Below are 25,197 nucleotides of genomic sequence, written 5' to 3' on the forward strand. Positions count from 1 at the left end.
GTGCTCAACACTACCTGGCTTTTTGCAGATCCATTCCTCTGTCTCCTGATCTGTCTGTTTGTAGTCCAGCTAACATTTCTCACTTGGCCTACCCCTCTGCCAACCCCATAGGTCTGGTCTCAATGCCTTTGGAGGGGGCACATTGTGGGCAAAATCCAATATTTCAGTATGTGATTGCTCTCTACAGCTGATCAAATGTGATTTTCCAGTTGAGAGAGAAAAATAAATTCACTAAAAATGAAAAAGAGAGAGAGAGAGTTAAATGGAAGCCAATAACCTAAAAGACAAAGGATTCTCATCATGGCCCAAGCAGGTAAGAGGTCCATTTTCTGGGGTGTCCCATAAAAGAACATGCTTTTGTATGCCTGTGTTGCATATAGTCCATGTGTAGACATATGCAAGCACGGCAGAGTGCACACATGTCAGGGCATTTGACTGTGACACTGTATAACAGAGTCACCACACTCAGAACCTGGGAGGAAGAGTGACAGAAGACCTGGGAGTGTAAAACAATGGGCCCTCAGAATACAGGGACAGTGGAACCAACTCCAAGATGGCCTTGGCCTTTGAGAGGGGAAGAAGGCCAGATAGGAGGGAATTAGTAAGCATTCCAGAGTGAGGGAGACGAGAGACAAGAGGGGGGATGGCTTAAGAGTAGAGGACAGAGGCTCTGAAGAGGTGGTCTGTAAAGTGCTTACTGCACAAACATAAAGACCTGAGTTTGATTCCTAGAACTTACATTAAAAATAAGCTGGGCATGCAAGTATAATCTCAGTACTGGTGAAGCAGACAGGTAGACTTCTGACTTCTTCTGAGGCTTTCTGGCCAGCCAATCTAGCAAAGATTTGATATCAGCCTCTGGTCTCTCTCTCTCTCTCTCTCTCTCTCTCTCTCTCTCTCTCTCTCTCTCTCTCTCCCCTCTCCCCTCTCCCCTCTCCCCTCTCCCCTCTCCTCCCCTCTCCTCCCCTCTCCTCCCCTCCCCTCCCCTCCCGTCTCCTCTCCTCTCCTCTCCTCTCCTCTCCTCTCCTCTCCTCTCCTCTCCTCTCCTCTCCTCTCCTCTCCTCTCCTCTCCTCTCCTCTCCTCTCTCTTCTCTCCTCTCTCTTCTCTCCTCTCTCTTCTCTCCTCTCCTCTCCTCTCTCTTCCCCCTCTCTCCCTTTCTCTCTCTCTCTCTCTCTCTCTCTCTCTCTCTCTCTCTCTCTCTCTCTCTCTCACACACACACACACACACACACACACACAACCACTTTCCCTCTCACCCTAACCCCATATCTCTAACACACAGGGAGAGGAGGGAGAAGAAAAAAGAGAAGATGGGGACAGAACAAATTCAAGACACAGAGGGTTCTAAGGAGCATGTGGAACTAGAAGTTCAGGCATTAGGGACCTAGGGACTTGATAACTGAAACTAATTATTGAGGTATAACCAGAAACTGCTCAAAGGAGAAAATCAGAGAGAGGAAAGGGAGAAAGACAAAGAAATGAAATATCCATGCTGTGTAGAGCAGGGTGTGCCCTGAGCCAGGAGGGTCTCAGTGTAGATGCTGGAGACTCTAGGTCACACTCTGCCTCCCATGGAGGCTCCTCCTACAGCTTTCGTCTAGACTCTGGCTTCCATTCTGCCTCCTTTGGTCCCTTTCTTACACACAGTCCTCGTGCAGGGTCTTCTGCTGGGGTGGACACTGCAAACTTATCCTGAGCAGCACATGGCACCTGGGGCTCATCTTGGCACCTGTCTAGGAACCTGTGCTGGGCCCCTCCTGTGCCCTGACCCCACCTCTGCCCTGATCCCTCCTCTGCCCTGGCCCCCTCCTCTGCCCTGGCCCCCTCCTCTGCCCTGGCCCCCTTCTCTGCCCTGGCCCCCTTCTCTGCCCTGGCCCCCTTCTCTGCCCTGGCCCTTCCTCTGCCCTGGCCCCCTCCTCTGCCTTGGCCTCCTCCTCTGCCCTGGCCCCTCCTCTCCTCTGGCCTCCTCTCCCCTAGCCCCCTCCTCTCTCCTCATCCTGTCCTTTGCTCTGGCCCCCTCCTCTTCCCAGGCTTCATTTAATCCTGGTATCAGGATACTCCTGGTATGACAAGTGAGGGTCTGTGCACAGCTGCTCCTTTACCGGGGGTCACTAAGCAGGCCTAACGGGCACTTCCACTCCTTCTGCTTGGGACAAGCAGATGTTCCCCACTCAGTCCTCACAGGTGGATACTGAGCAGAGTGGAGAACTGGCCCAGAGCTCAGCCCTTGGGGGGCTCCCACCCTGCTTTGCCTCCTCTATACCCAAGGCTCTGTGCTGGCAATTATCCCTGATTTCAGAGCCTCCCGCCTCGTATCCACTTCCCACTGCCCACCTGTCTCATTTGTGCCCGAGAGGGCTCTAAGAAACTCCAAGCATCTTTGTGTGGAAAATGCATTAGAAAGCATGAAATCTATTGGAAATCTAATGAGACCAGAATAGAAATAGAAAGACAAATTCAACTTCTTTCTGGTAGTACCGGCTTTGATGCTGCTCCAGGGAGCCTGGGAGTGGGCAGGGCTCTCTTTGTGCTCAAAAGGGCCCTGGATGAAAGTCAGCAGACCTGCGTTCACCTTCACGCCAGCTCTGGCCCTTTGGTGGAGGCAGATAAACCTAGCTTGGGAGTGAAACAGAAAGTGTTTCACACCCTCTGCCAGCAATGGGTTCTCCCCCAGATTTCAAAAGCCCATAGAGGAGGGTGACTGAGTCTCCTGTTGCAGAGGGAGCCCTACTTTCTTCATGCCCCATGCCCGATAGATGGAGCTAGACCTTTGAGCCACTGGATCTGCTGAGGAATTCAATGTTCCTCTAATGTTTGAGCCTATTGGCATAATGACTACAGCTAGCAGCCTGAGCGTAAGTTGTGCAGTTGGAGGGCAGCCAGGCTAGAGAATCGGGAGGAGACTCCCAGAAAGAAAAAGACACAGAGACACACAGTGATACTTGAAAATGTTCAAGCCAGACTAGAGAGTAGGGAAGAGAACCCCAGAAAGAAAAAGACACCCAGACAGAGAAGCACCGTGATATTACCTACTCTCCTGTCCTCTGGACTCCAGGAAAGAGTTTAACAAGAGAGAAAGAAAGTCTTCCTAGATGTAGGATAGAAGACAGGCCTCTCCAGGACCAACACACTGGATGTCTACACCAGTCCCCCTTCGTCAGACCTGTGCAGAGGAGCCTACATATGGACCCAAAGACAGTCATCTGAGCAGTAGGTGTCTGTCTGTACCATAAACATGGGGCAAGCATCCTCTGTGGGTATGCCAGGCTTGTGTTGGGCCTTTACATACATGGCCCACGGACAAACCAAGACACAGGAAGACAGGCCTGCACAGGGCAGGGAATTATCAGGACTACTTTTACAAAGCAATGTGAGTCTATAGGAGAAGCCATGGAAGACACCCAGGCTTTCTGCCAGCCGAGCGGATGGATGACTATGTTGGGAAGAGACTGGATCTATTCAAGTTCGGTCACTCATGGGGTGGCTTGGTGAACAGGTCTGTACCTCAGCTCTCTCACATGAAGAAAAGGAGCATAATGGTATCGACTCCATGAGGTTACAGCCAGAAACAACCACGTAGATGCAGAAAAAGGTGCCCCCCCGCCCGCCGCCACGACGTGGGGAGCACTTGATAGTTATGATCCAGTGCTGTAAGTGACAGGCTCCCTAAATATACAACCCAAAAGGCAAGATGAAATGTAGGTACAATATGTTCTTTGAAGTGTTATGCGTGATCGTTTTGGGAAAAACAGATACAAGCCAAATGTCCAACGTTAGAGAAATTGTTCAGCAAATGGTATAATAATACCCAAAGGTAGGCAGCCAAATGGGCAGCCATTAAAAAGAAGATTCTGGATTCTGTTTTACATATCACCATGCTTAAAAAAGAATGTTAGGTCCAAATTAGCATCAACAAGATAAAGAGTCTACAAGTGAGTGCAAATAGACCAGAATACTGACAGAATTATGGGATTTTTTTTTTGCCCATTTCTTTATTATATTTCGGTTCTCAAATTTGGGGCAGTATATTAACTGTTAATTCCAGACTAACATTTTAATGTATTTGAGCCAAAATGAAAGCAGAAGGGGCTAAGGGGAGAGTGAGGCATCAAGACAAATACAGGCCCTTGGAAGCACGGAAGGTACGAAGCCCATGCAGAGAGGAAAATCACGTCCTGTGATAAATCTGAGTTTATGAAGAATGAATACGCCGTGTTGGTGAAAATTGTGTTGTGTCTGGGAAAAAAAAGGAACAATAAATATGTATATGATGTAAATCTCGTAATAAATCTGTGAAGATCTTTTGAGCTAGCAAACTCACACCAAGAGGTCTGTCTGAGCTGTCTCCAGGTGAGTAGGGCCATCCAACAAGGAGGGGGCTGTGCCTGGGTTCCAGGCAGCTGCCCTCCCTCCTCCGCTGCGGTGCAATGGCTTTTGAAGCTCTGGTGGGCACAGCGAAGCGGGGGTGGGGTGGACTCAGCATGCAGCACCCCTTCCTGACATGTATCAGAGCACTCTCCATTTTTCCTCTCTGTGCCTGGCTCTCCAGCTCTCTAGGAGCCTGCATCTCAGCCTTTGTTCCATCCTGTTCTGCTCCAGTTCCATGTCAAGCCCCATTCCTCCACAACGAATCCAGAATTAAGCCCCAGGATTAGGGCTCAAACAAGAAAAGAAATGGTCACTGAACAGGAACAAATTGCATGCTACACCTTGTGCCAGGACCTGGCACCCAGCAGTGAGAGTTGTCCCTCTGAGCTCAAGGAACCGTGCGTCGGGTCATAAGCCAGTGTAGACGCCCTGTGTCTTCTATGATGAGTGGGATTGCTCTAAAATTAGTTTATAGAATTGAATTGTTCAGAGAGAGTTTTAGAGAAACAGAACATCCCTCCCTCTCCTTCCTCTCCCCCTTCCCCCCCCCCAACCCCTGCTGCAGGTGATGGCTATCCCAAAGTCTATGAGGGCAGGGGGTCCTGCAGGTCAAGGACTCAGGAAGAGCTGAAGCTTAAGAAAGTTACTGGTGTCCTAACTCCTTTTCCTTTGTGGGGAAATCAGTCATGTGAGTGTGTGCTTGTATACAAATATATATGCATGTGGTTACAAATGTCTCTCCAGTCCAGAGGACACCCTCCTGTCATTCCTCAGGATGCTGGGTTTTGTTTGTTTGTTTGTTTGTTTGTTTTTGAATCCTGCTTCTTTTTTGAGACAAGGTCTTTCATTGGCCTGCAATTTGCCAATTCAGCAAGGCTGGCCGTCCAGTAGTCCCAGGTTTCTACCTGTCCTTGCCCTCCCTATGCACCACCTGGACCAGTCTCTGTGTGTGTGTGTGTGTGTGTGTGTGTGTGCATGTGTATATGTGTAGGTATGTTCACATGCCAGCGTGTATGCATGCATCTGCACGTGTGCATGTATGGCTGCATGCATGTGCATGTGTGTATGTGTATGCACATGACAGTGTGTGTGCATATGTGTGCACATGTATGTGCCTGCATGTGTGCATGTGTGTGTGTGTATATATATATATATATATATATATATATATATATATATGTGTGTGTGTGTGTGTGTGTGTGTGTGTGTGTGTGTGTGTGTGTGTGTTCATGCATGTGTGGATGTGTGTGTTTGTGTGTTTGTATGAATGGATGTGTGTGTTTGTGTGCATGTGTGTGTGTGTGTACATATGGAACTTGATTCTCATGCTTACAATGTGATCACTTTACCACTGAGTCATCTGTCCAGCCTAGTTTCTTGCTTTTATAAAATTGATACTTACAACTGATTAGGTCCCACCCATATTCTGGGAAATTGCTTGCTTCTATCCAAGTCTACTGATTTACATGTCATTTTCACATAAAATATATTTTCATGAAGACATCCAGAATATTTTTGACCAGAATATCTGGATCCTGCACTTGCCACTCTGACTCAAAGGTTAGCCACCTCCCGCTATTACACTCTTATAAGGTTTCTTTATGAGAAAGAGTGGTGATCTTCAGCAATCTCTTGCTTTGGCCTAGAGCTGGCAAAGCAAGCCAGATTCAAGCCCTGGGACTGAGCACCACCGTCTTTCCACTCTTCTCCCTTTAAGTCAGAAGCAATCAAATGCTGTTCTCGGTTTCTCTTTCTCTTCCTTGCCCATTTACTCTGCCCCAGAGGTTTCCAGAGCACATCCCGGGTCAGAGACCATATTGAAAAAGACATCCATCAAGATGGCCAGCTCTGCACTGTTTCTGGAAATACTCTCTCCACGCACACTGGGGAAGCAAGCCTGTCCCAGTACACTTGCCCAGTTGGCTCACTTCCCATTCTGACCTTTTCACACAAGAACATTATGAGTCCCTCTGTGACTGGGTCTGAATATTGTTCAGCTCTCTCTACAATGATCTGGAGTTTTCCTTCTAGATGCACAAATAGGATAAGCCCTTGCCTCCCTAAGACAGATTAACACTGTCTTGGCAAATGGCATGTGCTCACCTCTGAGGTTAGCCCATCTGAACCATTCATATATAACATATAGAAACCGGTTAAAGAAAGAAATAGGTTTATCTCTTCTTGACCAGACCTCCCCTTTCCTGGTGTTCTGTCCTCCACAAAAGAGAATTTTCCTCCCTCTCCATGGACGGGAGTGAAGGATAGCCTTATTATAAACATTCAGAAGTGATTTGAGAAGTGACAGCATCTTTTAGAGCAATGAGGTGATGCATCCGGACTGCCTTCTCTGCCGTTTAACTTCCTGACAGGAGGCCCAGGACGTGGGGAGATTGATTGTCCTGCACAAAGTCAAGTAAATAAATAGCAATGCTTAATGCAATCATTTTCCATATTGCCTCATCAAAGCCCACACAGTCAAAGGCATTTATGAATTCCGTAGGTCCTTCCTCTTGTCATCTTTCCAGCATGCCGCTCTCAAAGATGCCTTTAGGTGGGGAGAAATAGGAGAAGAGGTGCTAATCAATCTTGAAGCTAGGATCGGAAACGATTTGGAAGGCAGACAGCTCGCTGGAGCCATTCCGAAATTCAGGTCAGAAACCTCCCAGGCACTAAGTCATTACAAGACTCATAGGTGGATGGATGGGGGGATTTATCATTAGGAAATAGCATCTTTGGGTCCTTTGTGTTGCTTTGAATTTATATAAAAGAAGAGATTTTAGAAGGTGGCTGGGACTCCAACTCAGAGTAGGCATAAGCTGGACTGAAATGTTCCTGCCCACAGAGCTTGGTGGGCTTCCTACTTTGCTTCCTTTCAGTCATTCACAAAATGAGGATTGCAGAGCCCCAGGAAATCAAAGAGAGGTGCATTCTTAGTTGGGACTAATGGAGAGACATCTGAATTATTCTATCCCAACTTGGAAAAATGTTGCCTGAGAGGATGACTCCTTTGGAGAAGTGTTGACCAGACAGGTGCGAGGACCTACGTTCAGATTCTGAGAATCCACATAAGGCTAGATCCAGTGGCATATGTCTGTGACCCTATTGCCCTACCTCAAGATGAGTCAGACACAGAGGGACTTCAGAAGTCACAGGTCACATAGTTTGGTGTACATAGTAGCCAATAGCAAGAGACCCTGTCTCAAACATGGTAGACCTTGAAAATCAACAGCCCAAGTTGTCCTCTGACCACATGTGAGAAAACACACACACACACATTGTACACATGTTCACAGAGATGAAAACATTAAAGATGCAGTGTGATTTTAATAGATACAAGTTGATTTTTAGCTTCCCTTGTTCATCATGACCTTGATACCTGGAGCTAGAGTTAAGTAACTTACCTTACCGATTAACATGGCTGTCTGTAGGCAGTACCCTCACAGGTGAGTCACTCTTAACTCTAGGGTAGGCTCTCAAATTAGTAAACAAAGAAAGAACACGTATAGAAAGCTCTCTGCCATGCATCCATGGTGGCTTGTTTGTATCTCTGTATTTTCTTCTCTAATTTGCTACCTGGTAATGATTCCTATCAAAGTGGATACAAGTGATGGCAACCCAACTGCCTATGAACTTTCACTTCAAAGGTGCTGACCATGAAGGGAAAATGGAGGAGGGAGGCAGGCTTTGCTCTCAGGGTGAGAATCCTTGGGGGGTCCTTGTCCTGGGGTTACACTGGAAGCTTGCAAAAGAGCCATTATCATGAGCGAGACAGTGTTTGCCCTCTGTCAAGTTATCAAGCAGAAAGAGTCCCCAGAACGCACAATTCAAAGACTCAGAAGTTAGTTCATGGACCATGATTTCCTCATGGGCAGGAAGTCTGGCTTAGTCACCCCTGTGCTCAAGTAAAGCCTAAATCAAAGCCAGTGCTCAAGACAATCTGATAGACAGACAGACAGACAGACAGACAGACAGACAGACAGACAGACAGATACCCACACCTTTCTGAACATAGTTTAGGGTACAGGGGCTCCAAAGCATCACTCCCCAAATACCTGATGTTCCTCTGATGAAGAAATGAAGCCCAGGCCTCACCTAGCATTTAGACACCGAGACTGTTGAAACAACTTTATATGATAGCCTCTATCTTAAACTATTTGCTGAGCCAAGGCCTTCAGAAACCATCTGCTTTCAGTTACTGTCTCCTGAGATTCAGCCACTACAGTAAGGAAGCCCAGGGCACAAGGACATGTCCTAGAACCTAGCCCCAGTTGACTTCTTTGCTAACAGCCAGAAAAAAACTTCAAGACCTGTGAGGGAAGGTACAGCCACAATTACCCAAGCTCAAGCAATTATCTGAGTGCAAGTATAAGGGACAGCCAGCAAACTGTGGTGAAGAATCACAGCACTACTCTCGTCCCCACTAATGCCTGTGCTTCATTATAGATCATCAAGACAGACTAAGTGACTAAAGCTGTAATATGAGTCAAAGGTTTAGACAAGCCAACGCTTTTTGTAATAACAAAAATAAAATCTGAGTTTTATCCCCATCTAACTTAGCTGTTGAGCCTGGGAGCTGTCCACTGGTAGGCAAGAAGAAGCATAGATAGAATTATAAAGAGGGTTCTACTCTGTTTGGACCCTAAAGGTCCCAGGGTCCATGGAGATCAGAAGTGCCCTTCTTTAGGGTCATAGTAGACAGTTGGCTTCAGCATCTCCATGAAAACAAAGCGCTGGAGTGCTGAGCTCAAGGGGTCCACAGATGCTAGAAATGTGTGCTTGGTAAAAAAGTTCACAGAGAAAGCATGTCAACACAAGCCAAGTGGTGGGAAGGGCATGAGAGCTGTTGCTAAGACACACACTCCGATGGCAAGAAAACTGGAAGAAACAGAAGCTGCTGGGACCCCTGACAGACAGTGTGACACTTCATGCCACGCAGGACTGGAGTAGAGTGGATGTGGTAACAAGGTGGTCATTCTGCCCCCTTGAGAATTATCAACTCTGCCCCCGTTGACAGTCAGAGCTGAATGCCTTGTTTGGGGGAAGGGATGACCTTGCTCTGTGGAGTGTGAACCAAATTGTATCCTCTCATCATTATTCAATGCACCCTCTTGTCATGTGTGTGTTTGTGGGGGGGCATTCATATGTGCACACATGTATGCAGGTACACGTGTGTGTGTGTGTGTGTGTGTGTGTGTGTGTGTGAGAGAGAGAGAGAGAGAGAGAGAGAGAGAGAGGAACACTGTCTTCCTCAATCACTTTTCACCTTCTTTCTTGGGACCAGGTCCCTCTCTTAACCTAGAGCCCACCAACTCCGCTAGATTGTCTGGCCAGTAAGCACCAGAGATCCTCTCTCTTCTACCTCTTCAGACTGGGGATTACAAGCGTGTGCTGATGTGCCCAAATTTTGACTTAGACACTGGGAATCAAACTTGGGTTCTTAAGTTTGTGTGACAGGCAGTTCCCTGGTTAAGCTACCTCTCAACCCCCCACTCCCATCCCAGCTTCCAGTTCTGATCATCACAACGTTTCCAGAATTAAATGTTTGTTAAGGGAAGATAAAAAGGAAAGTGGATGAACGAGTGAATGAGTGAATGACCACACTGGAGATGGGCACCGTGCCCCCAGCTCCAGGTGCTCAGTGCCGGAAGCAGTTAATGGGTCAGCCGGTCCTCCAAAAGCTCTGAATCCTCAATGGCTCTTGCTGGCTGTGCAGTTTGACGCTTTTCCAATTAGCAAGAAGATTTGCCGATGCCAGTGGACCTTTAATAGGTTCACCGGAATGGGTCCACTGATAAGCCGGGCCTGTGACTGTGACACCAGGAAGCTTAAGCACCTGTCTGCCAAGGCGCTGATTCGGGCTCTTTGTCAACGGCTCAATGTGGAATGACAGGATCTCACCTTCTGTCTCCCCAGCTGCCATCTGCAAAGGTCACTTGCTCTAATTTGCCTGGCATTCCTCCTCTCTTGACCCTTCTCAAAACTGTCACTTCACTTATTCCTGCCCCAACTCCATCAAGGCTTTTTTTTTTTTTTTTTTTTTTTTTTTTTGCGTTCACTGGGCTGTTGTGTACTGTTCCACCCTAAGATGGGTTCAGTGTGGCTTCAGAAATAAAGGTCAACAGATTTCCACAAAGGAGGGGAGAGGAAATTAGAAGCCTTGGGGGACCTGGCTATACCCTATCCTGCCACCAATCGGTATGCCTTTCTATTTCCTGGTTCAGCCACCTTCATTATCTTGAGCTTAAAGCCATAGAATATGGGTAATGGTTAATGCCCATAGGCAAGAGAGTTGGGTAATACAAGTAGACAGAACATAACCAACTCTTTCTCCATTTAAAATGAGGGACACATGGCTTCCTAAGTGTTTTAACCTCACTGCCATGCATTGGAGAACAGTCTTACATGACCTGTCAGTAGCCCGTGGACTCAGAGTGACAGTCTCCATGTTAGAGGAGAATAAAAGATAGTTTGAGGTCCTCAAACTTTGGGGACTCGTGGTGTTCTGAAAGGCTTGTTGAGGCACGGAATGTTGGGTCTACACCAAAGGTCCATATTCAGAAGGTCTAGCCTGGTGTCAGGACATCAGCACTCCTCACCTAGATTATGAGTGCCTTAGAACAGAAAGCAAGACCTCACCAGATGATAGACACCAGGAGGCAGACCAGGAGCTACAGACCTCTGATAGCAGATCCTAGGATCTGAACCTGTAAGCAAGATGACCTCGATTTTTATAGACAGAAGGACAATCTGACATCCAACTCGTTAAATATGCACCAAGCAAGCCCCACCTGCTCAGGCACAGCCTGGTTTATGAAGACACAAACTAGAGGAAGAAGCTGCCTTTAAGGAGCACGTAAAGCAGCTGGAGATGAAGCACCCACAACATTGTGATATATAACGACAATGAAGTACCAAAGATGGGCGGTTTAGCCAGAACGGCACCTGTTCATGCAGGAGTAGGCCAGTAGCACTCAAACACTTTTAGTTTCATGGCTACTTTTGACTCTTGAAAATTTGGAGGACTCTAATAGTTGACATATCACATAGAAACACAGAGAGAGAGAGAGAGAGAGAGAGAGAGAGAGAGAGCTTTAATGAGCATAATTTTGTCTTTAGAAGCAAGTGTGTAGTATGCTATACCTGTATCAACAGAAGGCACCTGGATCCCCATCACTTCTGCCCTCAAGCTGACCATGTATAAACTACATGACTGAGTTATCTGAAGAAAAGGTCACCTCACAGATGTGCAGGTAGCAAACAGAAAGGCAGCCTCCTCAGATCACCCTGGCTCTTCTTCAATGTCGCTACAACACTTGGTGAGTTAAGATGAAATAGGGGTCTTAAGCCCAACCAAATAAACTTTTACGTTGATATATTTCTAACACCATCCATCCATTTGGAACTTTGATGGAATTTTCACTCCTGTTTGATTTGGTCACAATATATATAAATCATTTCATAAATAACCCTGAGTTATGCAGATCTTTCTAAGCCCAGAGCAGTAGGGAGCAGAGACAGGAGGCTCACTGGGGCTTGATGTCATCAGGATAGCTTAGAGTTCAGTGAGAAATCCTGTCTCAGAGGAATAATTGGAGAAAGATAGAGTTAGACACCTGACATCCTCCTCTGGCCTCCACACATGCATGTACAGGCATAGATACACACACACACACACACACACACACACACAGGGAGAGAGAGAGAGAGAGAGAAACAAAGACACTCACAGAGACACACAGAGAGACAGAAAGAGACACATACAAAGACACACAAAGACACTCACACACACACTTAAACACAGAGATACATACAAAGAGAGATACCCACTGAGAGAGGCACGCACAGACATACACAGACACATACACAGACACACAGACACACAAAAACTCAAAAACACATACACAAAGGCAAACACAGACATGAAAACATATACATAGACACAGACAGACAGACCGACACACACACACACACACACACAAAGAGACATATTGGCCTTGCACCTCAAGTGTTCAGCTTAAGGCAGCCCAGACACTCCAATATGCAGCAGAGGCCCTCATCAGCATTCAGCACTTTATCATGCAGATAATTAAAAGGCTTCAGGATGTGGATTTCATAAAAATCACCAACTTTGGGCAGTTCATTAAAGAAATTCTTAAGTGATTGTGCCTTTTATTTTATGTTATTTTATTTGATTTAGCAAGAAGCAGAGGACATGGTGACCGCCAGGATACTTTGATGTCACTGGAGACTGGGTCCCTGTCAGTCACGGCAAGCTTTCTCTTGCTGCCTTCTGCATCATCCACAAAGATATGAGCACAGAGGGATCAGCAAAGGGCATCTCCAAGTGTCCTTAGGACCTCCTGGAAGGCTCTCCAGCGCTTCCATGGAGCTGTCCTTCATAGCCACTGTGCTATAGGAGCACTACATTCTCAGGCAGCTCCCGAACAACCACTTAGCTTGTTTAATGCCTCCAAATATTAAAAGCACAAAGGTCAGAGTGGGGGAGAAAAAATACATTTAGGGAAAACCCATTTCTGTATTGTAATGCATGAGCTAAGAATATCATCGAATTAAACAGGGAGCTTAATTTAGCTTAAATGGCATCACTTTAAAAACAGCCAAATGTGTTCAGACATTACAGACCTAATTAATATGTTTTCTAGTAATAATCAGTACCATTTATCAAACATTCACGAAGGGCTAGGCATTGTGCAGAAGACCTTTGCCTACATTATCTTGTTTGATCTTTTCAACAACTCCAGGAAACAAGCACAATTACCTGGATTTCCAAAGACTCGGAGGCGGAGGGAGGGAGGGAGGAAAGCGGCCCATGCTAATCAAGAGGGATACAGAAGCAGATCTCAGATTGGAACCTTGGTACATACCCAATCTGCATGTGTGTGCAGATGCGTGTGTGTGTGTGTGTGTGTGTGTGTGTGTGTGTGTGTGTGTGTGTGTGTGTGTGAGAGAGAGAGAGAGAGAGAGAGAGAGAGAGAGAATGCATGTGCAGCTGAGTGTGCATATGTGCAAATGTGTGCATATCTGTTGAGGCCAGAGGGAGACTTATGGTGGCATTCATCAGCTCCAGCAATTTCAATGAGAATTCCCCCACCCATAGGCTCATATATTTGAATACTCATTCTGCAGTTGGTAGAACTGTTTAGGGAGGATTAGGGGGTGTGGCCTATGGGAAGAGGCTTTGAGATTCTAAAAGCCCATAGTTCTCTCTTTCTCTCTGTCACTGTTCTCTCTGTTCTCTCTCTCTCTCTCTCTCTCTCTCTCTCTCTCTCTCTCTCTCTCTCTCTCTCTGTGTGTGTGTGTGTGTGTGTGTGTGTGTGTGTGTGTGTGTGTGTGTGTGCTTAATCAGATATAAACTCTCAGGTCTACTCCAGTGCCATGTCTGCATATCCCTGCTTGCTGCCATGCTCCCAACATGAAGATTGTGGGCTCCCTGCTCCCCTCTGGAATCATGAGCCCCCAAATCAAGCGCTTCTTTTATAAGTTGCCTAGGTTATGCCTGCCTGCTTGCCTGCTGCCATGCTCCCCACCATGATGGTCATGGATTCATCCGCTGAAATTACAAGCAAGCCCCCAATTAAATTTTTTTTCTTATAAGTGTTTTTGGCCATGGTGTCTCTTCAAAGCCATACATTTGTAGTTTGGTTTCTATCTCTGTGATAAAACACCATAACCAAAACTAACTCAGAGAAGAAACTGTTTATTGCAGCTTCCTGTTGGTAGTCCATTCCAAATGGAAAGCTGAGCAGGAACTCAAGGCAGGAACCTGGAGGTAGGAGGTGAAGCAGAAGCCGTGGAGGGGTGCTATTACTGGTGTGATGTTTTGGGCTTGCTGCGTTTCCTTTTTGCACACCTCTGGACCACCTGCAGGGGGCGGCACTGCAGCTTGCCTACAGGCCAATTTGAAGTGTCATTTTTTTTCATCTAAGGTTCCCTCTTCTCTGATGATTCCAGCATGTGTCAAGTGGAATAAACTAACCAGCACACCATCACTCATGTTTCTCTCTTGAGAGAGTCTCACTTTTTCACAGAGGACTTCCAAGTAGGACTGGCTGGCTGGCCAGCAAGCCCTAGGGCTCTGCTTGTTCCCACCTCCGCAGCTCAGGGACTGCGTATACACCACTGTGAAGGACTTTCTTCACATAGGGAGGTTCTACAGATTGAATTCAGGTCCTGATTCAGGCATTTTACCAACTGGCTACCTCCATGGTCCTGGAACTGTGCTCTTGACTCTACCCTGCTGCACACCGAGCCCTGCTCAGCCCACCATTCATACTGAGATAGCTCTGTGTGCCAAGACTCGAGACTGTCCTTATCCACGGGGATTGGTTACTTAGTGGATGCAGGTAATGCTGCTTGTCTCCAGGAAAGCACAGCTTGGTCACACTTGCACACCATTCAGGAGATGTTCCATCTTCCTTTTATTTGTCACATTGATGATGGTGACAACAGACTCTCCACAAACCATTCTGCTGGTGACATAAATAGAAATTCCTGCCCCTTGACATTCTGGGGAGCTACAATAAACAGGTGGATCTCTCTCTCTTTCTCTCTCTCTCTCCTTTCTCTCCTCTCTCCTCTCTTTTCCTTCCTCCCTCCCTCCTTCCCACCCCATCCCTCCTCCCCCCTCCTCCCTTCTTCTAGTCATTTGAAAGTGAGACAAGTTCCATTATAATTAGAATTCGTTTCTTTATGAATTCACTGCTTGGACATGCATTATACAAACTCCACCTGTCAATCAGTTACTATGCTACTTGCTCTCATGAGCCCACCCTTGATAGTTAAACCATGGCTGAGTGAAGCTCAGAAGACAGGGGTGGTGTGGGAATCACTAAGAAGCCACCATGGCCTGACCTGCAACCTCTACCACACCATCTGCTTTTCCAACCAGCCTCGGGGAATAGGTACACCTGCCTCTTCCCGCTTCTTCATTCTCAAATGCTAGCTCAACAAAGGACTTGTGGAGCAGTCTAAGGCACGATATTCTTGCTAGCATGAAGACATGATCCAGCCAGAGGACGATAAAGTCATATGAATACAAAAGACTTCCATTAAAAGAAGCCAGGCAAAGAATGTCTGTGCAGAATGAAGCTGGAACAGGACCTTCTATGGGAGAAGGAAGGGGCAATCGAAAGAAGGAGTCCTCAGGTCGTCCACAAAGCAGACACAGAGAGGTGTGCCTCCCCAGAGAGGGTGATTAGGGAGGGCTCCCATAGGAGGGGCAAATCAGGAGATGGTGAGTGACAGCCTAGGGAGGAAGGAGAGCTAAAGAGGGTGGGTCTTCAGGCAAGCCTCAGCCCCAGAGGCACCATGCATCCTGAGGGAGGAGTCTTAGTCTCAGAGAGGACACCGGCTCTGTGGAGAGCCCTACTCTAGTCTCAGTTTACTTTTTTTTTTTAAACAGCTATTTTTTTATTAGATATTTTCTTTATTTACATTTCAAATGTTATCCTGAAAGTTCCCTATACCCTCCACCCCCACCCTTTTCCCCTAACCCACCCACTCCCACTTCTTGGCCCTGGCGTTCCCCTGTACTGGGGCACACAAAGTTTGCAAGACCAAGGGCCTCTCTTCCCAATGATAGCTGACTAGGCCATCTTCTGCTACATATGCAGCTAGAGACACGAGCTCTGGGGGTACTGGTTAGTTCATAGAACTAAAGGAAGCAAATTCACCCAAGAGGAGTAGACGGCAGGCAATAATCAAACTCAGGGCTGAAATCAACCAAGTAAAAACAAAAAGAACTATTCAAAGAATCAACCGAACCAGGAGCTGTTTTTTTTTTTTTTTTTTAGAAAACCAACAAGATAGATAAACCCTTAGCCAGACTAACTAGAGGGCACAGGGACAGTATCGTAATTAACAAAATTAGAAATGAAAAAGGAGACATAACAACAGATCCTGAGGAAATCCAAAACATCATCAGATCCTACTACAAAAGGCTATACTCAGCAACTTCCTAGACAGATACCAGGTATCAAAGTTAAATCAGGATCAGATTAATGATCTAAACAGTCCCATTTCCCCTAAAGAAATAGAAGCAGTCATCAATAGTCTCCCAACCAAAAAAAGCTCGGCTTACTCTTATGTACTAACTTGCAAGAGTCAAGAGAGAAAATTACCAAACTCTAATTAGGGTCTCAAATATTCCGTACTCCCTTTAGTATAAATAGAGGACAGGGTCAAGGGTATGTCATCCTGCAAGTGGGCAGTGGGCTTTTACAAATGTAATGCAGAAGTCGAGCATTTGCTTGCTGTGCGAAGCTGTCCAAACAAGTAAAGAAGAAACCCTGGGACATGGATCACGAGGCTTCTTTCCATCATTTGGGAGATGCGCTAGCTACTTGGGTGAACCAGAAAAAAATAAGGGGACAGCTTGCCCACTTAGGTGCAAGTGTCTTGCTCTGGAGTAAACAAGCACCCTAGAAAGGCAAACTCAGCAATGCAGCTCAGAGAACAAGACCTGAACCAGCACAGCAAGAAAGAAGCCATCAGCAGAGATGTGGGACTTCCCTAGCAAACACACAGGACATCTAGCCTAATGGAAATTTTAGACAAACCATCAAGAACCCTTTTTTTTTTTTAATGTGTGCTCTAAATATTGCATGGGAGACACACAAAAAATGTATTTCTTGTGTGAAATCCACTTGGCACTTACCTGGTTTGACTGCACCCCCAAATTCCGGGAGCTTAATCTCTAATGCAAGTGTTCCAGAGTAGCTTGAAGGGAGATGGTTCAGCCTTGGAGGACTCTATCCTCCGGATCAGATTTAGGGTGTTATTGTGGGAGCTAGAGTTTTTAAAAGGGAATCCTTGTCTCTCCCTCTCCTCCCACCCCCATCCCATGTAAGTCACTAAACACAGCAAGACGGCTTTAGCCAAACATAGCTACACCCTCTATCCAAGATGTCCCAGCTTCTAGATCTCCGAGCCAATACATTTTCTATTCATTTATAGCTGATCCAGTCTCTGCTATTCTGTTAGGGCAACCTGAAACAGACGGAGACAGGGACAGACATACTCCCAAATGTCAATATAACTGGACATCCCAGATCTGATCTGAAAAGCTCTCCTTGCCATCTCAAATCTGTTGCTTCGGGTGTTTGGCTTCTTGACTTCAGACCTTGACAGTCCCGATCCCTCCTCATCCTCTTCCTAGAGAATGCTCAGGGGCAGTGGGGGAGGGTAACATGGGCTTCTTTATAAAGAGTCAGGAGGGATGTTTGCATCTGAGGAAATAACTTCAGTGAAGGCCCTCAGCCCCTCCCACATCTCTGCACTGTCCATACAAAACATACCAGCACTTCAAACCCCTGAGTGTGTAACCCACCTCCCCTCCCCTGCCTCACTTATTTACTTAAACCTCAGAAGCCCCAGGAAGGGGCCTCAGGCAGTGGAACCCATCTCTTAGCAGCAGCCTTTTTTTTTTTTGTCACAAAAGAAAATCCCCTCTGAAAGTATTCATTAAGTAAAGTCCTAGCTGAGCCTTTCCTAAGGGGCTCTGGCATTCTGCAGCTGGCCACTGCTAATCCCCATCAAATTCCAATGCTGTAGGAAGAGGAAGGAATTATAGATGTAAAATTGTTATCACGAGGATTCAGGCGGATTTCTCCTCCTCACCCTACCCAGAAGAATGCCTTTCGAATATAGATAGAGTGCCTTATGGTTTAGAAAGAGCCCTCCTTCTCATCTTTGGGGCTGGGCAGAGCAATGACCTGCTAGAGTAGTGACATTATTCTCTGAGCTCTTGTAGCTCCTGCCTCAGGGTTACTTATAACCATGGCTTGGCCAGGCTGTGTCAAACAAGTGGGGACTAGCCTCTGAGGTGGCAAATGACTAACTCAGCCCTCACACCTTATTTCAGGGAGGATCGTAAGAGGAGCAAGACTGTAGGAGGGGGCATATGAGAAGTCTGTGACAAGCTGGACAAAGACCACATGAGTTAAAGAGGGTGAAGACTGACTAGGAGACCATCGAACGACTTTTCTAACCTTAACTTCAGAATTCCTGAGACACAGAGCTAGGCCCTGTCAGTAAAGCATACAAGTATGAGAGTTTGGATCCCCAGGACCTAAATAAAATCTGAGGACAACTGAGCATGTCTGTCATCCAAGTACCTGGAGTGTGGAGCAATCTCTATGGATTGCTGGCCAGCTGGTTGAATAAGTGAGCTCCAAGTTCAGTGAGAAGCCTTGTCTCAAATAACAACGTGAAGAACGACTGAGGAAGACACACCAGATGTTGACTTCTGGCCTTCACAAATGCATCTGTACAGATAGGAGCACAAACATTCACACACACACACACACACCAGGAAGTATGAAATCCATATTTTACCCGTGTGCCTCATGGCTTGTGTATAATGAGACAGAAAGCCCAAGTGTGACACAGACACAGTAGAGCACTCTGATTTGTTCAACCACCCCTGCTCACCAACTTTGTGGAACACCCACTAAACAGGAAGATCTAGATGATGCAGGAATGCATAAGGACTGCTCGCATAGACTGTCTGGACCACAATTTCCCTGTTAGAAAATAGCTTGGATATCCATGATTTCTAAATATTTTATGTTGGAAAGTAACATCAATGACCTTTAGAAGCCAAATTCATGCAAAAGCAGTCACTTTCTCTCCTAAAACCTGAAGGGAGGGAGTGCTTTTTTTCCCCCCTTCACAAAACATCTGTCCCCTGAGGGATAGCTCCCTGCTGGCTGGAACTGTTCCCAAATTTTGAGGCCAAGACCATCGAGTATTCTATCAAATCCTCCCCAGAGGCCTGAGTCTGATCCCAGCATCCCTTCTGCCTGGTGGAGATTTGAAACATGGGATAGATGTCTCATTCCCTGAGCATCGGGAGTAAGAAGATTGAGTCTCAGAGCAATTTGCTGTGCTGAAAATCTTTGTTTTGCTTCCAGGCCTCGGCTCTTGCTCTACCCCCTTTGCATGTGCAATTTTTTTTTTAATTTATTGCCAAGCCTGGCCTGAGGGTGGCTGCATCCCATGACAGGATGCCCCCATCCCCTCCCTGCTTCTCCCTTCTTGAGTAGATCCAGTTACCGAGTATCAATCGATACTCTTGTCTGAGGTCTACTGACCATTCCCTCAGCTCTGGTCCTGCCCACTTACCCTGGATTCATCTGTCTGAATGGGTCAGTCTGGGAAACAGAAAGCTACCCTAATGCAACCACCTCCAGGGGTCTTCTTTGCCCAAAGATGTCAGGAGTAGCTTCTCAGCTCTATCTTCAATAGTTACCCTAAATTCAGGCAGCTATTAGGAAGTACTTGGTAGACACCTGTGAGTAAGTGAATAAATGGATAAGTGGAAGGAAGGGACAGAAAGAGGGATGGAAGCGGAGGGGGGGTTGGGATGGAGATAGGGAGATGTATCTAAATGCATTTTTAGTGCACAGAGGATTTGTATTCCTGGATACGCTCTTTCTCTGAGAGTTTTCAAGCTAGCCAGACTAGATACTTTGGCAGGTCACATGAAACAACTGCTCCTGCTGCCAGACCTCTCCGGTTGGAGGCCATGCAGAATGCCTGTCTCTTAAACGCAGAGCCCTCCATGGGCTAGTTGCCTGGCCCCTACACACACTCAGAGGCTTTTGGGGACGGCTGATTTATCCATTATGGAAGGACATCTACTGTGGCAGAAAACACAGCCAGTGGACAGCAGGTCTCCTGCTGCTGGCCTTTCCCAGCTGAGGATCCAGGTCCCTTGGGAGTGGCCATAAAATGGGCTGCACTGGTGGTGAATGGGGTCCTGGTGGGGCTCCAGGCTGAAGCACACAGCACACTGGATTTCAGCTTGCTTCTCTAATTAGCCAAGGACGCACACCCTAGGGTGTACTTTAAGAATAAAGGACCCCCTGATTAAAGGTAATTCACTTTTCCCAATTCCATTAACCATCATATGTAATTATTGTAAATACTGGCTTAGAATAAGGAGCATTTCCTTATTTTCCTCTACAAGCCTGGCTTTCCTTTCTATGGCACTAGGCAGTGAACTTCCAGCTCTGCAGGTGAAAAGCCCAGTTCCTCTCAGGGGAAAGGGACAGCAGACAAAGCCCTGTGGACAAAGGATACCCCAGAGCCCGGAGCAGGGATGATGGCGGGTTGCCACACAGCCTCTCTGAGGAGAGAAAAATGTAGAAGGCAGGAGGATTGTTTGGAACAACCTGTTCTTGCTCCAGGTGGGTTGCAGACCCTCCCCCAACCCCAGTAAAAAGCTACTTGACTCCAAACCATAATAGGGTGAGAAGAATGAGCTCAGAATACAGAAGCAGAGAGTGCAAGTCTGGGACTGGCTCTAGGAATATACAGGGTTGGCTAGCAGCAGGACCAGGGTAAGCCTAGGGGGGACTTACTCCAGCCCTAGTTGCTGGTGAGCACTGAGACTGTCTCTGAAGCTGGGATGTCACAGAGAAACTACATCCTTCAGTTGTGCTCAGAAATCTGTCTATATCAGCTACCCTCCTTTCTTCTGCTTTACTCAAGCCCTACAGATAAGGGGCTAAGCTGAGAGAGATTCCCCCACAGCTCCCAGGTGACAGGATGTCATACTAGCAAGTCAGCTACATGGGGGGGGGGTGGTGCCTCTTCCCCATCTGCTCCCATATTTACAGCCCCCATCTTGGGACCTCAGAAAGCACCTGCTGCAAGGAGGAGTCACAACAGGTGCTTTGGCAGATTCTCTGTCCAGGGTCCCTGTGGCTACTGCAACTTGAGATCTTGTCTAGTCAAGAAAGTAAGCAAGATGGCTTGACTGTCAATTCCTCCAGGATCCATCTACCCAGATTGCTGCATGTTTTCAAGTAGGGGTTTCAGCCTCTGGTCTCCCCCCTCCAACTCTCCCACACCCACCCCTAGCTGACAGCACATCTCTCTCATAGCATTCAGAAACTGTTTATAGAGACACACAGTCCAGAGGCTGCAGCCTCACACAGCAGCCAGATCCAGCCTCAGCGGCACACAGGTACCCTCCTCTGAGATCCTCTTGATAGACCTGGCTAGACTTTTAAGCCCGCTGCCCCTTGCCCTCCCCAGACGGGAGGTGCATATTTTATGTCCAGTGGAGCATGAAGGTCTGAAAGAGGCAGGCTGACTTATCAGAGATATAAATATACAGTTGAAATTGTGTCAATATTTCTCTGTATAGTGGATTCCAAAAGATGCCCCCTATTTCTCTAGTAAATCATATACATTTAAAGTCCCCAAATACCTAAATATATATTTATCCAATAAATCATCTCAGCTTTGAAGTGGCTCATTTCTTTCCAGCAGAAATTCAGGAATATAAGATATGGTTGCTAGCCCTGTCTTTCTTTCACTGGATTGAGAGAGAGAGGGAGAGAGGGAGGGAGGGAGGGAGGGAGAGAGAGAGAGAGAGAGAGAGAGAGAGAGAGAGAGAGAGAGAGAGAGAGTTCTGAATAATGAATGTTTAAATATTGACGAAGGTTTGACACTAAGCTGTGAGGGAGTGTGTTCGGGCACAGTAGCACCTCTGCAGCAGGATGCGCAGGGAGTGGGCAGAGGTGGGGAGCTAGACTAGAACCTCTAGGGCCCCTTCCAACAACAGCCTTCCCTGAATCTGTGACGCATTATTGAGTGTGTGAGGAGCTGGAGCAGACAGGCACTAGACTTGGATGGAGTCGTCTCGATGCCACAGGAAATCGTTGATTTATTGGTCTTCATTTCCTGATTCCTCCTCTCAACCCATTTGCAAACAATGTATTCAGAAACTCCAATTTCTCTCTCTCTCTTTTTTCTAAAGTATATTTCCCTAGATATCCTCAAGGGTGGCTCTCCGCCTCCGCCTTCTTAGGAGGATATTAAAAATCCATGGTGAAGGATGGACTTCTTCAGCATGCACAATGCTGTGTGTGCTTGGTGCACAGTAGGTTCTCATGCAATTATGATTCCTTGCCTAGGGCCAACCCCTTCCCCGAAAGCTCAAGTTCATTGTTTTTCTCAGACATAGGTCCCAGGAGGTTGAAAACCTTGTCTCTAGAGTCAAAAGGATGGAGAACTAGTGAATGAGCAGGGGAACTCGAACAGCTGCCTAGTAGGACTCTTGCAGGGTTTTACTGACAGACAATGGGGGCTCCAGGAGCTCTTAAGAATGGAAGACGTGTCTACAGCCATACCACCCTGAAGGAGCCTGATCTCGTCTGATCTCAGAAGCTAAGCAGGGTCGGGCCTGGTTAATACTTGGATGGGAGACCTCCTGGGAATACCGGGTGCTTTAAGAAAAGAAAAAAAAAAGGAAAAAGAAAAGAAAGAATGGAAGCCGTGGGCTCCTGAGGGAAGGTTACCTTTCTCGGGGCATATGCTAGCCTGCCTGTAAGGTGAGCTTGGCTTTGAGTTCTCAGTCTGTCCCTCTGCCTTCAAGTCAAACTCAGAGTAAATAATCCCTGACTGTCACATTAGAAGGAAGACATCATACTCCAAGCTTGTCAACGCTCATTCTTTTTGTGTGGTTAGAGAAGGATGCCCTTCCCTGCCTCACTGGCTCAGCCTCCATCTTGCAGAAGATGAAAATCTGCCATTAGTGTCCCTACATCCAAATCTCTGATTCAAACACACTCCCTGTCGGCTGGGCCTTCACTAACATGACAGTGTAGACTTGAAAGGATTTAAATTCTTCCCAGGCAAAAAGAAGTAGGAGACTCGGCACAGGGAAATGTAGAGCAGGCAGCGGCTTTGAAAAATGGTGGCAGAATGGCCGCAGTGCCCTGGGCTTCAGGGGAGCTTGAGATGTTCCCTCGTTGCTGCACCACACATACAATTTCAGATGACAGAGAAGTGAGGAAACCTCTGAGGGAAGATATCTAGGTTCTCTAACTGGCCTAGTGAATGGGTCATGGGTCATCTTGCCGTCCCACCACCCAGCAGTGACCGTGGCATCCATTCATCCATAGGCTCCAATCCCTCACACAGACCTTCGATCACCTTGCAGTGCCTCATGCTGTAACCAGCAGTCTGGCTGCTCATATGGACTTGTTGAAGCCTGCCTTCAGACACAGGCAATTCTGCAAGTGGGAAGGATATCTCAATGGAAAATATCCAAGCAGATAACTGAAGGATGATACCTAAAATTGAGATCACTATTCCCCTGAAAGGGAAATGTTACACTCATGGAAAAGATCAGAATTCTACGAAAACACACATAGGCAAACAGATAATAGCCACTACAAAACATAGCCTACAAATCCCAACAGTGCTGAGTTCATGCTGCTTGCCTGCACACCTTGACATTCATAGTAATTCTCTGCTGGGTACATAGTCCAAAGCCTGGGCTATATAAGATACAGTCTCAGTAATAATAATAATAATAATAATAATAATAATAGAAAAAATAAAAAAACAGAGATATTTTTTTAAGTTAGCCTATCCAAGTATTTTCATACCTGCATCCAAAAACAAAAGAAAGAACTGGTAAAATGAATCAAAATTTCCCCCCAAAAGTGTTACAATGAATGTTATCATGATGAAGAACATTAGATTAAAATTTCCATGCAGTACCTAGGTACATTTTTTTTTATTTTATAGACCAAGGAGAACTAAAATCTTCCAAAGATGAAAGTCAAGCCAAATTGAACATAAAATCAGGAAAATCAGATTATGACTGGACACCCCAACAGCAGCACCAACATTTCAGTGCCTTCAAATTTCACAGAAATGAGATTGTTAGCTTAGAACTCATTCCTAGACATTTGGAGTACAAGAGCAGAGTAATGGGCTCTTCAGACGGGTGAACATACAGACTGTACCTTCCAAGCGCACTTAAAAATAAAAAAATCTCTGAAGGATGCACTCAAGTTAGAAGAGGAGTGAGCCATTAAAGATGAAGACCTAGACTCGGGAGAAAAGGGAAGGCAGATATGATGGCGCCCTCCCTCCAGATCTTAACCCATATTACAACATACAGCAAGAGAGGAAATGAGATCTGAGTCGAAGCGTGACCATGGGCGGGATGGGTCACCTAGGGTGAGTCGTCTGAACCATCCACGTACTTGCAAGATGACACTGATTACTTCTGAGCCAATTGATTTTATATATATATATATATATATATATAATAGGTATAAAATTGAGTGAATAAAAAAAGTAGGAAATTATTAACTCAATTTTATGGAAGTATATATAAAGGCAAATAACCATATAACTCTACATGGCTCAATAATGAAAAATAGTTGCATGAATATGATAATCTAAAGATAATTATGGATTTAACCACAAAGCTAATTACATATATCTATAAATATACATTTATACATATTTGACAAACAAAATGAATATACATTCTATATTACACATACAGAAGTGTCTGAAACTCATATGTAAAAATCAAAATATTGTAGATAAATAACAGAACAAAATAATGGATACAGGGATAGATTGTCCAAGAAGGGAAGGAACACAGAAAGGACAAAATAAGAGAATGAAGCCGTACTCAGCCACCATCAAGGGAGTCACACCCTACTCAATACCATCAAGGGAGTTACACCCTGCTCAGCCACTATAAAGGGAGTCACACCCTACTCAGCCTCTATCAAGGGAGTCACACCCTACTCAGCCTCCAGCAAGGGAATCACACACACTACTAAGCTACCATCAAGGGAGTCAGATGCCACGAGCATTTAAACTGATGCCCATTATATTCACACAATTTAGAAGCTTACAGACACAAGGATCAGGAAAAGGGCTGAGGGATAGGATGGGCTGGGAAAGGCAACATGAAGCTGTCTTGTTGTTATTGTTGTTCTTTCATTAAAAAAAAATCTCATTGAATTCTTTTAATCCATTAC

General features: G+C 46.2%; 1 protein-coding gene and 1 pseudogene across 2 annotated transcripts in view; one reads left to right on the forward strand and one right to left on the reverse strand.

Moving 5' to 3' along the window:
* The window catches only part of Ephb1 (Eph receptor B1), a 432,566-nt gene that overhangs the window by 183,240 nt on the left and 224,129 nt on the right, over positions 1 to 25,197 (reverse strand). The gene's annotated exons all lie outside the window — the stretch shown is intronic.
* n-R5s88 lies at positions 22,520 to 22,638 on the forward strand (annotated as a pseudogene).

This window comes from Mus musculus, chromosome 9 (genome assembly GCF_000001635.26).
Source record: "Mus musculus strain C57BL/6J chromosome 9, GRCm38.p6 C57BL/6J".
NCBI lineage: Eukaryota > Metazoa > Chordata > Mammalia > Rodentia > Muridae > Mus > Mus musculus.